The sequence below is a fragment of the Panthera tigris genome, chromosome B1 (genome assembly GCF_018350195.1).
Source record: "Panthera tigris isolate Pti1 chromosome B1, P.tigris_Pti1_mat1.1, whole genome shotgun sequence".
Taxonomy (NCBI): domain Eukaryota; kingdom Metazoa; phylum Chordata; class Mammalia; order Carnivora; family Felidae; genus Panthera; species Panthera tigris.
This window is the reverse complement of record NC_056663.1, coordinates 202,141,806-202,157,444: the sequence shown is the minus strand read 5'-3', so window position 1 is coordinate 202,157,444 and position 15,639 is coordinate 202,141,806. Positions and strand designations below refer to the sequence as shown.

The 15,639-nt window shown below is 40.7% G+C and overlaps 1 protein-coding gene and 1 pseudogene across 1 annotated transcript in view; both read left to right on the top strand.

Moving 5' to 3' along the window:
* GRK4 (G protein-coupled receptor kinase 4) overlaps window positions 1-15,639 on the top strand; it is a 96,352-nt gene that overhangs the window by 7,959 nt on the left and 72,754 nt on the right. The window lies entirely within an intron of this gene.
* LOC102970274 lies at window positions 10,961-12,620 on the top strand (annotated as a pseudogene).

The following is a 15,639-nucleotide window of genomic DNA, read 5'->3' as shown; positions in this document are numbered from 1 at the left end:
TTTATAGTTATGGAGGCTGGGAATCCAAAGTCAACTTACCAGCATTGTTGGTTTCCGGTGAGGACTCTTCCTGGCTTGTACAAAGCTGCTTTCCCCCTGTGTCTTCACGTGGCCTTTCCTCTGGGTTCACACTGAGAGACAGCGGTTTTCTGGTGACTCCTCTTGTGAATACACCTGTCAGATTAGAGCCCTAACTGGCTGACCCTTCCTGAAGACCCCATCTCTAAGTACGGTTTACACTGGGGGTTAGGGATTCAACATGTGAGTGTGAGGGGGAGGAGATGGGATACAAATCAGTCTATAATGCTGTTTTAATTTGCATTTTCCCAATTAAACATCTTTTCATATTGAGGGTGATTTAGCTTTCCTCTTCATGAATTGCTTCTTCATATCTTCTGCACAAATGAGGGCAGAATATCTTACTGACTTATAGCAGTTTTTTTATATAATCGGGATGCTAAGTACACATGGCACAAATCTCCCATTCTCCCACCTGCTCTATTAGTTTTCCTATTGCTGCTGTAACAAGTTACCGCAAAAAACTAAACGGCTTCAAACAACACAGATTTGTTGTGTTACAGTTCTGGAGATCAGAAGTCTGAAATGGGTCTCACTAAGCTAGCATCAAGATGGCAGAAGGGCTGTGTTGCTTTCTGGAGCTTCTAGGGGGAATCTGTTACCAGACAGAGAACCAGTTCTGAGCTCAGGTTTGTCTGCTTTCTCAAAGATCAACACTCGAGAGACCAGTGCCCATGGGAAAGGTTGCATCAGTCAGGAAGCCGGCAAGCTGGGAAGACAAGTGGACAGACGTCTCAAAGACGATCTTCCCTGTCCAGGCCAAGTTGGAAGGCTTTCGAGGGGAAGGCACAGGAAAAGGGAGGGGGGCTACATGCAAGAGAAGCAGGTGCTCAGGCAGTTAGTCAGTGGTCTGTTGGCATGACCTTGAACAGACTCACTGGCATCAGTGGCAGCTGTTTTTGAAGGTGGTCAGCCTTACCTTCTGGAAAAGTTTGGTCCTTCACTCCTCCAGGCCAGTGGTCCGCACATCTCAAGGAAAGAGGTTAGTTCTGCTATAGACCAAGGGAGTTAGGTCAGCACACAAGGAGCACAAGAGCTTGAAGCGAGTTAATCCTTAATACAGGTGGAGCGCTATTAGAGATTCATTTTGGAGGTTCTGTGGGGGAATCCATTTTCTTGCCTTTTCCAGCTTCTGGACGCCACCTGCACACCTCAGCAATAATCAGGCGTTAGCAAAGACCTGGAGTAGCCGCAGCTACAACTCTCCCGTGCTGCTTGGTGGAGCGTGAAACAGGAGAACCGTTTCGGGAAACTGGCAGTTTCTAATAAAGTTAAACACACACCTACCCAGTGACCCAGTGATTCTCTTTCAAGGTATACCCAGTAAAATGGGCATGTGTCCACGGAAAGTCTAGTACAAGAATGTTTGCAGCGCCTTTGTTCATAACAATCTCAAACTGGAAACAACCCAAATGTTCATGAATAAGAGGACGGATAGAGACATACTGATACGCGTAACGCAATGTGGTGGTAAAAAAAGAAAGAGCTGCCAGTATATGCAAGAGCACAGACCAGTCTCAGGAGCATCATGTTAAGGAAGAAGAATCAGGAGAGAGAACAATCCTTAATGGTTCCAGTAGTATGAAGTGAAATTAATCCACAATAATACAAATTGGGATGCTGATTGCTTTGAAGAAGGGAGGGATTGTCACCGAAGAGGCAAGAGGGAACTTTATGGGATGATGAGAATGTGTATTGATCCTGCTGGTAATTATGAGGTTGTAGAGCCATAGTGTTAAGATTGGTGCATATTATTGTGAAAATTGTGTCTGTTAAAAAGTGTTGTGTTTTTTTTTTATAAGGAAGAATTTTTTTATAAGTTAGGACCTCTCTGCTCCTTAAATGTTTGGTAAACCTTTATGAAACTGCCTGAGGTTGGTGTCTCCCTCATCCCCCATCCTGACCTTCTTGCCTAGGAAGCAGGGATAGGGATGGTTCTTTTTATTATCAATTTAGTTTCTTTAATTCTTGTTGTGATATTCAGGACCATTTCTTTTCAAGGTAGATCTGGCAATTTATGTTTTCTAAGAAAATTTTTTAAAATTTAGTTACACGGTACAATATTGGTTTCAGGAGTAAGATTCAGTGATTGATCACTTACAACACCCAGTGCTCATCACAAGTGCCCTCCTTAGTACCCGTCACCCATCTAAGCCCATCCCCTACCCCATCCCACCATCAACCTCCAGTTTGTTCTGTATCCTTAAAAGCCTCTTGTGGTTTGTTTCCCTCTCTTCTCTCTTTTGCCCCTTGCCATGTGTTCATCTGATTTGTTTCTTAAATTCCACACATGAGTGAAATCATAGGGTATTTGTCTTTCTCTATTTGACTCGTCTTGCTTAGCATAGTGCATTCCAGCTCTATCCATGTTGCAAATGGCAAGATTTCATTCTTTTCAATTGCTGAGTAATATTCCATTGTATATATTTTTACCACCTCTTCTTTATCCATTCATCAGCTGGTAGACATTTGGGGTCTTTTCATAGTTTGGCCATTGTTGATAATGCCGCTATAAATATTGAGCTGCATGTACCCCTTCAAATCTGTATTTTTGTATCCTTTGGGTAAATACCTAGTAGTGCAATTGCTAGATCATAGTGTATTTCTATTTTTAGTTTTTTGAGGAGTCTCCATACTGTTCTCCAGAGTGGCTGCACCAGTTTGCATTCCCACCAACAGCGCAAGAGGGTTCCCTTGAGAAAATTATTTTCACCTAAGTTCTCAAATTTATTTGGCACAAATGTTATTGGTAACATTTTCTTGCTATTTTTACAATTGCAACTGTGATATTTTTAATTTAGAATATTACTTGTGTGTGTCTTTTATTTTTATTAGACTTGTAAAAGATTTTTGTTTTATTAAACTTTTCAATGAACCAGCTTTTGGTTTCGTGTGCTTTGCTGTATTATGTTTGCCTTCCAGGTTATTAATTTTTGCTTATATTGTATTCTTTATTTTGATTTGCCTCTAGCTTCTCAAGTTGAATGCTTAACCTATTACTTTTTAAACTTCCTTCTTTTATAGTAAGTGTAAAACTCTTAAGTTTTTTTTTTTTAATTTTTTTTTTTCAACGTTTTTTATTTATTTTTGGGACAGAGAGAGACAGAGCATGAACGGGGGAGGGGCAGAGAGAGAGGGAGACACAGAATCAGAAGCAGGCTCCAGGCTCCGAGCCATCAGCCCAGAGCCTGACACGGGGCTCGAACTCACGGACCGCGAGATCGTGACCTGGCTGAAGTCGGACGCTTAACCGACTGCGCCACCCAGGCGCCCCAAAACTCTTAAGTTTTAAGTATTGTGTTAACAGGAGCCTGCAAGATTTTTTTAATGTAGGTTTTTCATTTCAGTTATGTTTATTGATTTTCATTGCGATTTCTTTGTTAGACCTTGATTATTTGAATGTGATTTTTAAGAAATTCTAAACTTGTGGCACCTTTTTAAATGATCTTTTTTATTGGTGGTAATTTAATTATATATGATCAGAAGATATGGTGTTAAGGATAATAATGTTTTGATATTTGTTGAAATATACCTTGTGGTCTGTACGTGGTCAATTTTTATAACTGTTTTACCTGTCCTGAGGAGGAATATGTGTTTTTTATTTGCTGGGTAAGACCCTGTACAATTATCTATTAGGTCAAATTTGTAATATTATTATATAAATAGCCTCTATTTTTATTGCTTTTTGTCTGCTTGATTAATCAGTTTATGATAAAGGTTTGATAAAATCTCCCATTAAGGCTGTGGATTTATCAAATTTGATTTCCCTAATTTGGTTGATTTTTATTTCAAGACACTGTTAAGTATTTACTACTTAATGATTTTGGTATCTTCTTGTTGGTTATTATTTTTTTTTATTACTATGTAAGGTGCATCTCTATCCCTACCAGTGCATTTGCCTTAAATTGTATTTTCATCTGGCATGTCTGTTATTATACCTGCTTTTTTTTCTTTTGCCCCCGCTAATTTGTGCTGTTTTTCTCTGCCTTTTGGTATTTTTTGAATGCTTCAGATGTCTCTTGTAAACAACATCCCGCTGGATTTTGCTGGTTTATCCAGTCTAATAATCTCATTCTTTTAGTACTTAAGTTTTAGTCCCTATTTTACATTTTATGGGACTTTTTTTGGTATGTATTTTGCTACCATTTTTCCTTTGGCTTGATAGTCTTATATAATCATAATAGCTAATATTTGACTATTTGAAATGTACGAACCTCTGTTTTTATATAATAATTCATTTCATTCTGATGACTCTTTAAGAAGATAGTTTTAGTAATTCTGTTTGCAAATTAAAAAATAACAAACAGTCCAGAGAAGCTAACAGCTGGGCCCAGATCACACAGCAAGTGAACAGTGGGGTCAGATCAAATCCAAGCACCCTGGCTTTAGGTCTTATAATCATGTGCTTTTCAAATGCCTTATTACCTGAGAAGATATGTACCTGTGAGATGCATGTATAATATAAAGCTTTCCAAAAGTATGGCCACTACTGGCTATAGTAATGCAGTTGAACACAAGCAAGAAAGATTGGGGAAAACCGCAATACTGATCATTTATATTCATCTTTGAACGTAAGTGGAAATGATTTGAAACCAAAAAAGCAGCAAATAGCCCTGTGCTTTGTTTATATTTTACCATAAATGCAGAAGCATTTCAAAATTAAATTAGTTCAAAGGAATCTTTTCTTCGTTAAGCTTGAGTTTAAAACATGAGAGATGAGCTGTGATCTTGTGGGGGGAGGGGCAGAAAGGTCGTCCAGTCTCCAAGGTCTGTCGTTTCCCAGGGGGGGCCACTCCAGCATTTGAAGACACTAGGTCTGTCGATACTTCATTTTTCTGTGTGTAAAATTATTTTCCATGACTTGCTTACCTTATAGGAATGATAGGTAGTTGAGGTTGTGTATGAAGAACATTCAAGGCTCTTCATTTCACATTATGCATTGGTCAACTTGAGTATTACAGTAACATAACCGCAGGAAGGGAGAGAAATGATAATCACAATGGTTCCATTAGTTAACATCTTAAGTGTGACATTTTTTATTTGTTTGAGATTTTTTTTAAGTTTATTTATTTTGAGAGAGCGTGCACGGGAGGTGCTGCTCAGGTTCACCGGCATGTGTGCCCCAAGCCTGCCGCTGTGAAGTGAAAGTTTCTGTCCTCTCACAATTTAATAATTGAAGCTCTAATCCCCAGTGTGATGGCATTTGGAGGTAGGGCCTTTGGAAGATAATTGTAGTTGCATTAGGTCATAAGGGTGGGGGCCTCATGATGGAATTAGTGTCCTTATAGAAAGAGGGAGAGACGTGAGATCTCTCTTCGAGTGCACGCAGCAGGGAAAGGCCATGTGAGAACATAATGAGAAGATAGCCATCTACGAAGCAGCAAGAGGGCCCTCACCAGTCAGTGAATCTGCTGGCACCTTGATCTCTGAGAAGTAAGAGAACTCTGAGAAGTAAGTGTTTGCTGTTCAGGCCCCCCGGACTATGGTATTCTGTTATAGCAGTCCAAAGTGACAGAGACACCTGTGGAGACCCCATTCTTCTGTCTTTCACCTGGTGATATTCTTCTTCAGACCAAGCCAGGGAGCGTTGTCTAGGGAGAAGGGGGTCTTTTGTAGCCATAGCTTACCCAGGTGGCACAGGGTCTGTCTGTGTGCGCTGCTACATTTAGTGAAATGTGGATGATGCCCTGTGTTTGGATGTGCATGGTGTGAGCACTATTGTGTGTGTGTCATTTACTCTTTAAACAGGAAATTGTCAGTGAATTATGTGCTGGGTTCTGAGCTCTCCCCTCCACCACTTCCCTAAAACCACCCTTGTCCAGATCACCAGGGTCAATTCTCAGTCCTCATTTTACTATGCCTGTGGGCTGCCCTTGACATAGCCCATCATGGGGGTTTCCTGAGTCAATATGTCCTTTTAGACCAGCCTCTGTGTTTTTCTGCTGTTTCAGTGCTTGTCCTTCTCAGACTGCTTGAGTGGTCGCCCCTCATTCTCTGGACCTCTTCACATGGAAGTATTCTGAAGGCTCAGGCCGTGGAATCTCACCTTCGTTATCCACACTCACTCTCTTGTGATCTCTCAAATTGAAATCCGCAGACTGGACTTGTCCACTGCACTGCAGCTCATTCTCCACTTGCCCACTTGATATTGCCCACTTGACTTGGAAAACCTCATAGGTGCATGCGTGCGCGCGCGCACACACACACACACACACACACACACACACACATTCAAAACTAAACTCTTAACACCCACGTACACCAATTTTTTCCTTCTGTATTTCAGTTAATACCCAGGCCAATAATCTTGTAGTTGACTTTTAACTCCTTACTTTCAATTCCCCACATCCAGCCCTTGGACAAATATTTTTAGATCTCCCTTCAAAATATAAAGAATCTGACTTCTCATTGCCTCCACTGCTTTCAGCATGGCTCAAACCATCAACCTCTCTCACCTGGAAGACTGCAGTTGACTGCTACTTGGTTTCAGCTTTTGGCTTTCTGACCTTATAGTCTGTTCTTAACATACAAGCCAGAGTGATCCTATTAAAATTTAAGTCAAGATGTCATCCCTCTCCTTTGAACTCTTGTCATGACCTCCCAGACCAAGCAGAGTAAAAGCAGATGTGTTGGAATTATCAGACCAGGAATTTTTTAAAACTGAATATTCTAAGTGCTTTAATGGAAAAAGTAGACACCATGCAAAAACGGATGCACAACATAAGCAGAGAGATGGTAATTCTAAAAATCAAAAGAAATGTTAGTGGTAAGAAAAACCAAAACAATAACAAAGAATCCTTTTAGGGCACATGGGTGGCTCAGTTTGCTGGGGATCTGACTCTTGATTTCTGCTCAGGTCATGATCCATGGTTGTGTGATGGAGTCTCATGTTGGGCCTTACACTGGGCGTGGAGCCTGTTTAAGATTCTCTCTCTCTCTCTCTCTCTCTCTCTCTCTCTCTCTCTCTGCCCCTCCCCCTGCTTGCTTGTTATCTTGCTGTCAAATAAGAAAAAAAATTTTTAACGTTTATTTTGAGAGACAGACTGCGCAAGCTGGGGAGGAGCAAAGAGGGAGAGAGAAAATCCTAAGCAGCCTCCACGCTTAGCGCAGGGCTTGCTCCCACAACCCTAGGATCATGACCAGAGCTGAAATCAAGAGTTGGATGCTTAACCAACTAAGCCACACAGGTGCCCCTAATTTTTTTTTTTTTCAAATGAAGAATCCCTTTGATGGCCTCATTAATTGATTGGACAGGGTTGAGGAAAGAATCTCTGAGCTTGAGGATAATAACTGAGAATTCCTAAAACAGAAGCAAGGAGAAAAAAAGACTGAACAAAATTAGGACAGAATATCCAAAAACTGTGGGACAACCACCTGTAAAAGGCATAACAGGAATGCTGAGAGGAGCAGAAAGAGAAAGGAACAGAAGAAGTATTAAAAGTAATAATGACTGAGACTTTACCCAAATTGATGTAAGACACCAAGCCACAGACTCATGAAGCTCTGAAAACATGAAACAGGATAAATACCAAAGAACTACACCTAGGAATATCATCTTCAAACTTCAGGAACTAAAAAATAAGGAAGCCATCTTGAGAAAAGCCACAGATAAAAACACTTCATCTGTACAGGAGCAAAGATAAGAATTATATCCAATTTCTTCTCAGAAACCATGCAAGGAAGAAGACGGGAGTGAAACATTTAAAGTATTGGGAGAAAAAACTCACCAACCTAGAATTCTGTACCCCGTGAAAGTATCCTCCAAAAGTGAGGAGAAATGAAGACTTACCCAGACAAAAACCAAGGGAATGTGTTGCCAGTAGACCTGCCTCTCAAGAAACGTTAAAAGAAATTGTTCAGAGAGAAAGAAAATAATATACTCAGAAACTTTACATATAAAGAAATGAAGAGCATCAGAAAATGAATAAGTGAAGGTAAAGTGAAGATTTGTTTGTCTTATTCTTAATTGCTCTATCAGCTATCAGCTAACAGGGAACAGATATATACATGGAAGACAATAAGAGGAACAAAGATAAGGATGACAAGTACTAGTAAAAATATGGTGGAGATTAATCCAACTACAGACATACCTTGTTTTGTGCTCTGCAGACACTGTACTGTTTACAAAATGAAGGTTTGTGGCAATCCTGTGGCAAGTCTTTTGGTGCCATTTTTCCAGCAGCATTTTTTTCTCTATGTTTCTGTGTCACATTTTGGTAATTCTTGTAACATTTCAAACTTTAAAATTATTATAATTTTTATGGTGATGTGTGATCAATGATTGACTTACTGAAACCTCAGATGATAGCATTTTTTAACAATAAAGTATTTTAGGGGCGCCTGGGTGGCTCAGTCGGTTAAGCGTCCGACTTCAGCTCAGGTCATGATCTCATGGCTAGTGAGTTCGAGCCCCGCGTCGGGCTCTGTGCTGACAGCTCAGAGCCTGGAGCCTGTTTCAGATTCTCTGTCTCCCTCTCTCTCTCTGACCCTCTCCCGTTCATGCTCTCTCTTTGTCTCAAAAGTAAATAAACGTTAAAAAAAAAAATTAGAAAAAAAAAACAATAAAGTATTTTAAAATTAAGGTATGTACATTTTTAAAGACATGATGCTATTACACACTTAATAGACTGCAGTATAGTAGTGTAAACATGGCTTTTATATGCACTGGGAAACCAAAAATTCCACTTGTATTTATTGTGATATATGCTTCATTGCAGTGGTCTGGAACTGAGCCCACAATGTCCCTGAGGTATGCCTGTATTGTATGATATTTAAATATCTGCGGTCTAAGTGCAACAGTCAAAGACAGAGATTGTCAGAGTGGACAGAAAAGTAAGACCCCACTACGTGTTGTCTATAAGAAACCCACTTTAAATATAAAACACATGTAGATAAAAATAGAGATGTATGATCCTTTCAATGGGTGCAGAAAAAAGCATTTGACAAAATACAGCATCCTTTCAAAAACGCTCAAGAAAGTAGGGATAGAAGGAACATACCTTAACATCATAAAAGCCATGTGTGAAAGGCCCACAGCTGATATCATTCTCAGTGGGGAAAAACTGAGAGCTTTCCCCCTAAGATCAGGAACACGACAGTGATGTCCACTCTCACCACTGTTCTTCAACGTAGTACTGGAAGTCCTATCCTCAGCAATCAGACAACAAAAAGAAGTAAAAAGCATCCAAATTGGCAAGGAAGAAGTCAAGCTCTAACTCTTCACAGATGAAATGCTACTCTACATGGAAAACTGGAAAGACTCCAACAAAAAACTGCTAGAACTGATCCATGAATTCAGCAAAGTCGCAGGATATAAATCAATGTACAGAAATCAGTTGCTTTTCTATACACCAATAATGAAACAGCAGAGAGAGAGATATTAAGCAATCAACCCCATTTACAACTGCACCAAAAACCATAAGATACCTATGAATATACCTAACTAAAGAGGTAAAAGATCTGTACACTGAAAACTATAGAAAGCTTATGAAAAATTGAAGACACAAAGAAATGGAAAAACAATCCATGCTCATGGATTGGAAGAACGAATATTGTTTAAAATGTCGATACTACCCAAAGCAATCTACACATTCGATGCAATCCCAATCAAAATAACACCAGCTTTTGTCACAGAGCTAGAACAAACCATCCTAAAATTGGTGTGGACCCAGAAAAGACCCTGAATAGCTAAAGTAATGTTGAAAAAGAAAACCAAAGCTGGAGGCATCACAATTCCAGACTTGAAGATGTATTACAAAACTGTAATCATCAAGACAGTATGGTATTGACACAAAACCAGACACATAGATGAATGGAATAGGATAGAGAACCCAGAAATAGACCCACATATATATGGCCAACTAATCTTTGACAAAGTAGGAAAGTATCCAATGGAAAAAAGACCGTCTCTTTAGCAAATGGTGCTGGGAAAACTGGATAGCGATATTCAGAGGAGTGAACCTGGACCACTTTCTTACACCATACACACACATAAGTTCAAAATGGATGAAAGACCTGAATGTGAGACAGGAAACCCATCAAAATCCTACAGGAGAAAACAGGCATCAACCCATTGACCTCAGCCACAGCAACTTCTTGACATGTCTCCAGAGACAAAGGAAGTAAAAGCAAAAATGAACTACTGGGACCTCATCAAGGTAAAAGCTTCTGCACACCAAAGGAAACAATCAGCAAAACTAAAAGGCAACCAATGGAATGGGAGGAGATATTTGGAAATGACAAATCAGATAAAGGGTTAGTATCCAAAATCTATAAAGAACTTGCCAAACAACACCCGAAGAACTAATAATCCAGTGAAGAAATGGGCAGAAGACATGAATAGACAGTTTTCCAAAGAAGACATCCAGATGGCTAACAGACACATGAAAAGATGCTCAACATCACTCATCATCAGGGAAATACAAATCAGAACCACAATGAGATACCACCTCACACCTGTCAGAATGCCTAAAATTAACCACTCAGGCAACAACAGATGTTGGCGAGGATGCGGAGAAAGAGGAACTCTTGTGCACTGCTGATGGGAATGCAAACCGGTGCAGCCACTCTGGAAACAGTATGGAGGTTCCTCAAAAAATTAAAAATAGCACTACCCTATGAGCCAGCAAGTGTACTGCTAGGTATTTATCCAAAGGATAAAAAATATTCTTTCAAAGGAATACATGCACCCCATAGTTTATAGCAGCATTATCAACAATAGCCAAATTATGGAAAGAGCCCTAATGTCCATTGACTGATGAATGTATAAAGAAAAATGTGGTATACATACACAATGGAATACTACTGGATGATGAAAAAAATGAAATCTTGCTTTTTTGCAACGGGTTTGCCGCCAGAACACAGGTGTCGTGAAAACCACCGCTAACCCTAAACCAAAATGGGAAAGGAAAAGACTCATATCAACATCGTCGTCATTGGACATGTAGATTCGGGCAAGTCTACCACTACTGGTCATCTGATCTACAAATGTGGTGGGATCGACAAAAGAACTACCGAAAAATTTGAGAAGGAGGCTGCTGAGATGGGAAAGGGCTCCTTCAAATATGCCTGGGTCTTGGATAAACTGAAAGCCGAACGTGAACGTGGTATCACCATTGATATCTCCCTGTGGAAATTCGAGACCAGCAAGTACTATGTGACCATCATTATGCCCCAGGACACAGAGACTTTATCAAAAATATGATTACGGGCACATCTCAGGCTGACTGTGCTGTCCTGATCGTTGCTGCTGGTGTTGGCGAATTTGAAGCAGGTATCTCCAAGAATGGGCAGACCCGTGAGCATGCCCTTCTGGCTTACACACTGGGTGTAAAACAACTTATTGTCGGTGTTAACAAAATGGATTCCACTGAGCCACCCTACAGCCAGAAGAGATACGAGGAAATCGTTAATGAAGTCAGCACCTACATTAAGAAAATTGGCTACAACCCCGACACCGTAGCATTTGTGCCAATTTCTGGTTGGAATGGTGACAACATGCTGGAGCCAAGTGCTAATATGCCTGGGTTCAAGGGATGGAAAGTCACCCGTAAAGATGGCAATGCCAGTGGAACCACACTGCTTGAAGCTCTGGATTGCATTCTGCCACCTACTCGTCCAACTGACAAGCCCTTGCGTCTGCCCCTCCAGGATGTCTACAAAATTGGTGGTATTGGTACTGTCCCTGTGGGTCGAGCGGAGACCGGTGTTCTTAAGCCAGGCATGGTGGTCACTTTTGCTCCAGTCAATGTTACAACTGAAGTAAAGTCTGTTGAAATGCACCATGAAGCTTTGAGTGAGGCTCTACCTGGGGACAACGTGGGCTTCAATGTCAAGAACGTATCTGTCAAAGATGTTCGTCATGGCAATATGGCTGGTGATAGCAAAAATGACCCACCAATGGAAGCAGCTGGCTTCACAGCTCAGGTGATTATCCTGAACCATCCAGGCCAAATCAGTGCCGGATATGTACCTGTGCTGGACTGTCACACAGCTCACATTGCCTGCAAGTTTGCTGAGCTAAAGGAGAAGATTGACTGTCGTTCTGGAAAAAAGCTGGAAGATGGTCCCAAGTTCTTAAAATCTGGTGATGCTGCCCTCGTTGATATGGTTCCTGGCAAGCCCATGTGTGTTGAGAGCTTCTCTGACTATCCTTCTCTGGGCCGTTTTGCTATTCGTGACATGAGACAGACGGTTGCTGTGGGTGTCATCAAAGCAGTGGACAAGAAGGCAGCTGGAGCTGGCAAGGTCACCAAGTCTGCCCAGAAAGCTCAGAAGGCTAAATGAATATTATCCCCAATACCTGCCACCCCAGTCTTAATCAGTGGTGGAAGAACGGTCTCAGAACTGTTTGTGTCAATTGGCCATTTAAGTTTAATAGTAAAAGACTGGTTAATGATAACAATGCATCGTAAAACCTTCAGAAGGAAAGGAGAATGTTTTGTGGACCATTTGTTTTTTTTGTGTGTGGCAGTTTTAAGTTATTAGTTTTTAAAATCAGTACTTTTTAATGGAAACAACTTTGACCAAAAATCTGTCACAGAATTTTGAGACCCATTAAAACAAAAGTTTAATGAGAAAAAAAAAAATGAAATCTTGCCATTTGCAACAATGTGGATGGAATTAGAGGGTATTATGCTAAATGAAATAAGTCAGAGAAAGACAGATATCATATGATGTCACTCATGTGGAATTTGAGAAACTCAACAGATGAACATAGGGAAAGGGAAGGAAAAAGAAGATAAAAACAGAGGGAGGCAAACCATAAGAGACTCTTAAATACAGAGAATAAACTGAGGGCTGCTGGAGGGGTGGTGGGTAGGGAGATGGGTTAAATGGGTGGTGGGCATTAAGGAGGGCACTTTTTGGGATGAGCACTGGATGCTTATGGAAGAGATGAATCACTGGGTTCTACTCCTGAAGCTAAGGCCACACTGTATGTTAACTAACTTGAATTCAAATTAAAAAAAAAAAAAAGAGAGAGAGAGATGGAGAGAAGTATTCCATGCTAACACTAATCAAAGGCAGTGGGAGTACCTATATTAATTTCACACAGTTTAAACTTCAGAGCAAAGAAAGTTATCAAAGATTAAGAGGGGCATTACATAATGATAAAAGGGTCAATTCTCCAAGAAGATGTAGCAATCCTTAATGTGTATGTGCCTAACAACATATAGTCAGAATACATGAAGAAAAAACTGATAGAACTGCAAGGAGAAGTTGAATACACATTATTCTCAAGGTTACATGGAACGTTCTCTAAAACAGTCCATATTCTGGGCCATAAAACACATGGTGACAAATTTAAAAGAATAGATATCATACAATATCTGCTCTCAGGCCACAGTGGAATTAAACTAGAAATCATAACAGACAGCTGGAAAATCCCCAAATATTTGGAGTTTAAGCAACACACTTCTAAATAATATGGGGGCCAAAGAAGAAATCTCAAGAGAAACTAAAAAAATACTCTGAACTCAGTGAAAATGAAAACAAAACATCAGAATTTGTGGGACATAGCAAAAGCAGTGCTTGAGGGAAATTTACAGTTTCAAATGCAAATATTAAAACAGAAATCTTGGGTGCCTGTGTGGCTCAGTTGGTTAAGCCTCTGACTTCGGCTCAGGTCATGATCTCATGGTTCATGGGTTAGAGCCCCGCATCGAGCTCTTTGCTGACAGCTCAGAGCCTGGAGCATGCTTTGGATTCTGTGTCTCCCTCTCTCTCTCTCTGCCTCTCCCCTGCTCATTCTCTCTCTCTCTCTCTAAAAAAATAAACATTAAAATTTAAAAAAAAAATTAAAAAAAACCCCAGAAGATCTAAAATCAGTAATCTAAGCTCCCACCGCGGAAACTAGAAAGAGAAGAGCAAATCAAAAGAAGAGGAATACTATTAGAGTAGAAATCAGTGAAACCAAAGATAGGAAATAAAGTGAAAATCTGACTCTTTGAAAGATTAGTAAAATCTGTAAGCCTCTAACCAGACTAAGGAAAAAAGAAGACACAAATTACTAATACCAGAAATTAAAAGGGACATCACTACCGATGCCATGGATATAGCTTGGCTAGGAATAAGGAATCTTAAAATTGCTAGAGAAAGGTAAAATTATGCTCATATAGATAAAATTAAAATGAACATATGTTTTATTTGACTCATACATAGGGAACCAGGCAGATGTTATAATCAATTCAAATGAAGTCAAAAGGCTCAAGTTTACATGGCAAAAGGAATTGTTGCAAATCCAGGCAAACTGATTTTCCTACAGAGGGAAGAGAAGTACATGGGAGCTACCAGACAAAACAGCTTCCATGTCTGCCTGTCACCCACAGTTTGCAGAAAGCTGCACAACATCTCAGAGACAAGGAAGGCTAGAATCTGATAACCTGGAAGGATGTGCTGGACGGACACCATGCAGTGTTTTGCTGTCACTATTTTTCTTCTGAAGAGTTAAATCAGTACACCAAAATCATTAACTTGAGCTCATATGAATTGATGAGCCTGTATAACTCAGGAAATCGAAATTAGGGAACTTTACCAAGAAAATGACACAGGAGATGCCAGCTCTGTTTCTGTCACAGCTTTGCTCCTGCTTCATCACTGGATAGATATCCTATCACCAGCCATTTTCACTCACACAAGGAGAACCCGGCCTGGAAGGGTATGCTGCTTCCCCGTCAGCCTGTGGCTCTGGGAAGTGACCTATCATTGTCCTGGACTCTGGCTCGGGGGCCAGAGGCCAAACTGAACCTGGAGTCCTGGCCAGGGCTCTTCAGCACCTGCGGCCCCAGCCTGTGCCCTTCCTTGGTGGAGACTGGTATACCTTGCTGGCTCTTCTGCATCAGGAGCACTGGGGCTGCCTGTTCACCAATCCCTTCCTTCCTCTTCACAGACCTTTTAGAGAAATACTTGGAAAAAGATGACTTGTGGGAGGTATGAGGGAAATGGGTCATCAGTGAGCCAGACAAGATGAGGGCACTTGTATGTAAGTAAAGCCCCGTGTGGACCATGCAGTTAAGGGTATGGAAGAGTAGAGTATCTGTTGGGGTTCCGTCTCTCCTGGGACAGAAGTTACCAGGGGAAAATTTTCATTGACATAGTTGGGTGGGAATAGCGAAACACTGTACTGAGTTTTCAATAAGCACATCTGTGTGGTTGGCAGACCACCCTTTATTCTAAGATTGTGCACCCTGCTTCTTTTGCATTGCAATAGCCTTTCTCAGGAAGTATTGGTGGAAACAGACTTGATCAAGTAAGGTACCTACAGGGAAATCTGATGTATCCTCTCCATCCTCCTTTTTCATTCTTCTGTTTGGTGAAATAACAAAATCCCTGTGATTTTATCATGGGATGAGAAAGAACTGGGGTAGGCCCAGTGGGGTTTTTGGTCCCTGACTCTTGCTTTGGTTGTGTTAGGTAAATGTTGACACTGGATGCAGTGAGGAAGAAAAATAGCCCTGGAGTCTCCCAAAGGAGCAAGCTGGGACCTGGATATGTCATTCTAGTGTGATGGCTCTGTGTGCTGACTTTCCGGCAGGATTAGCAGTTACGTTGAACACCCTTATC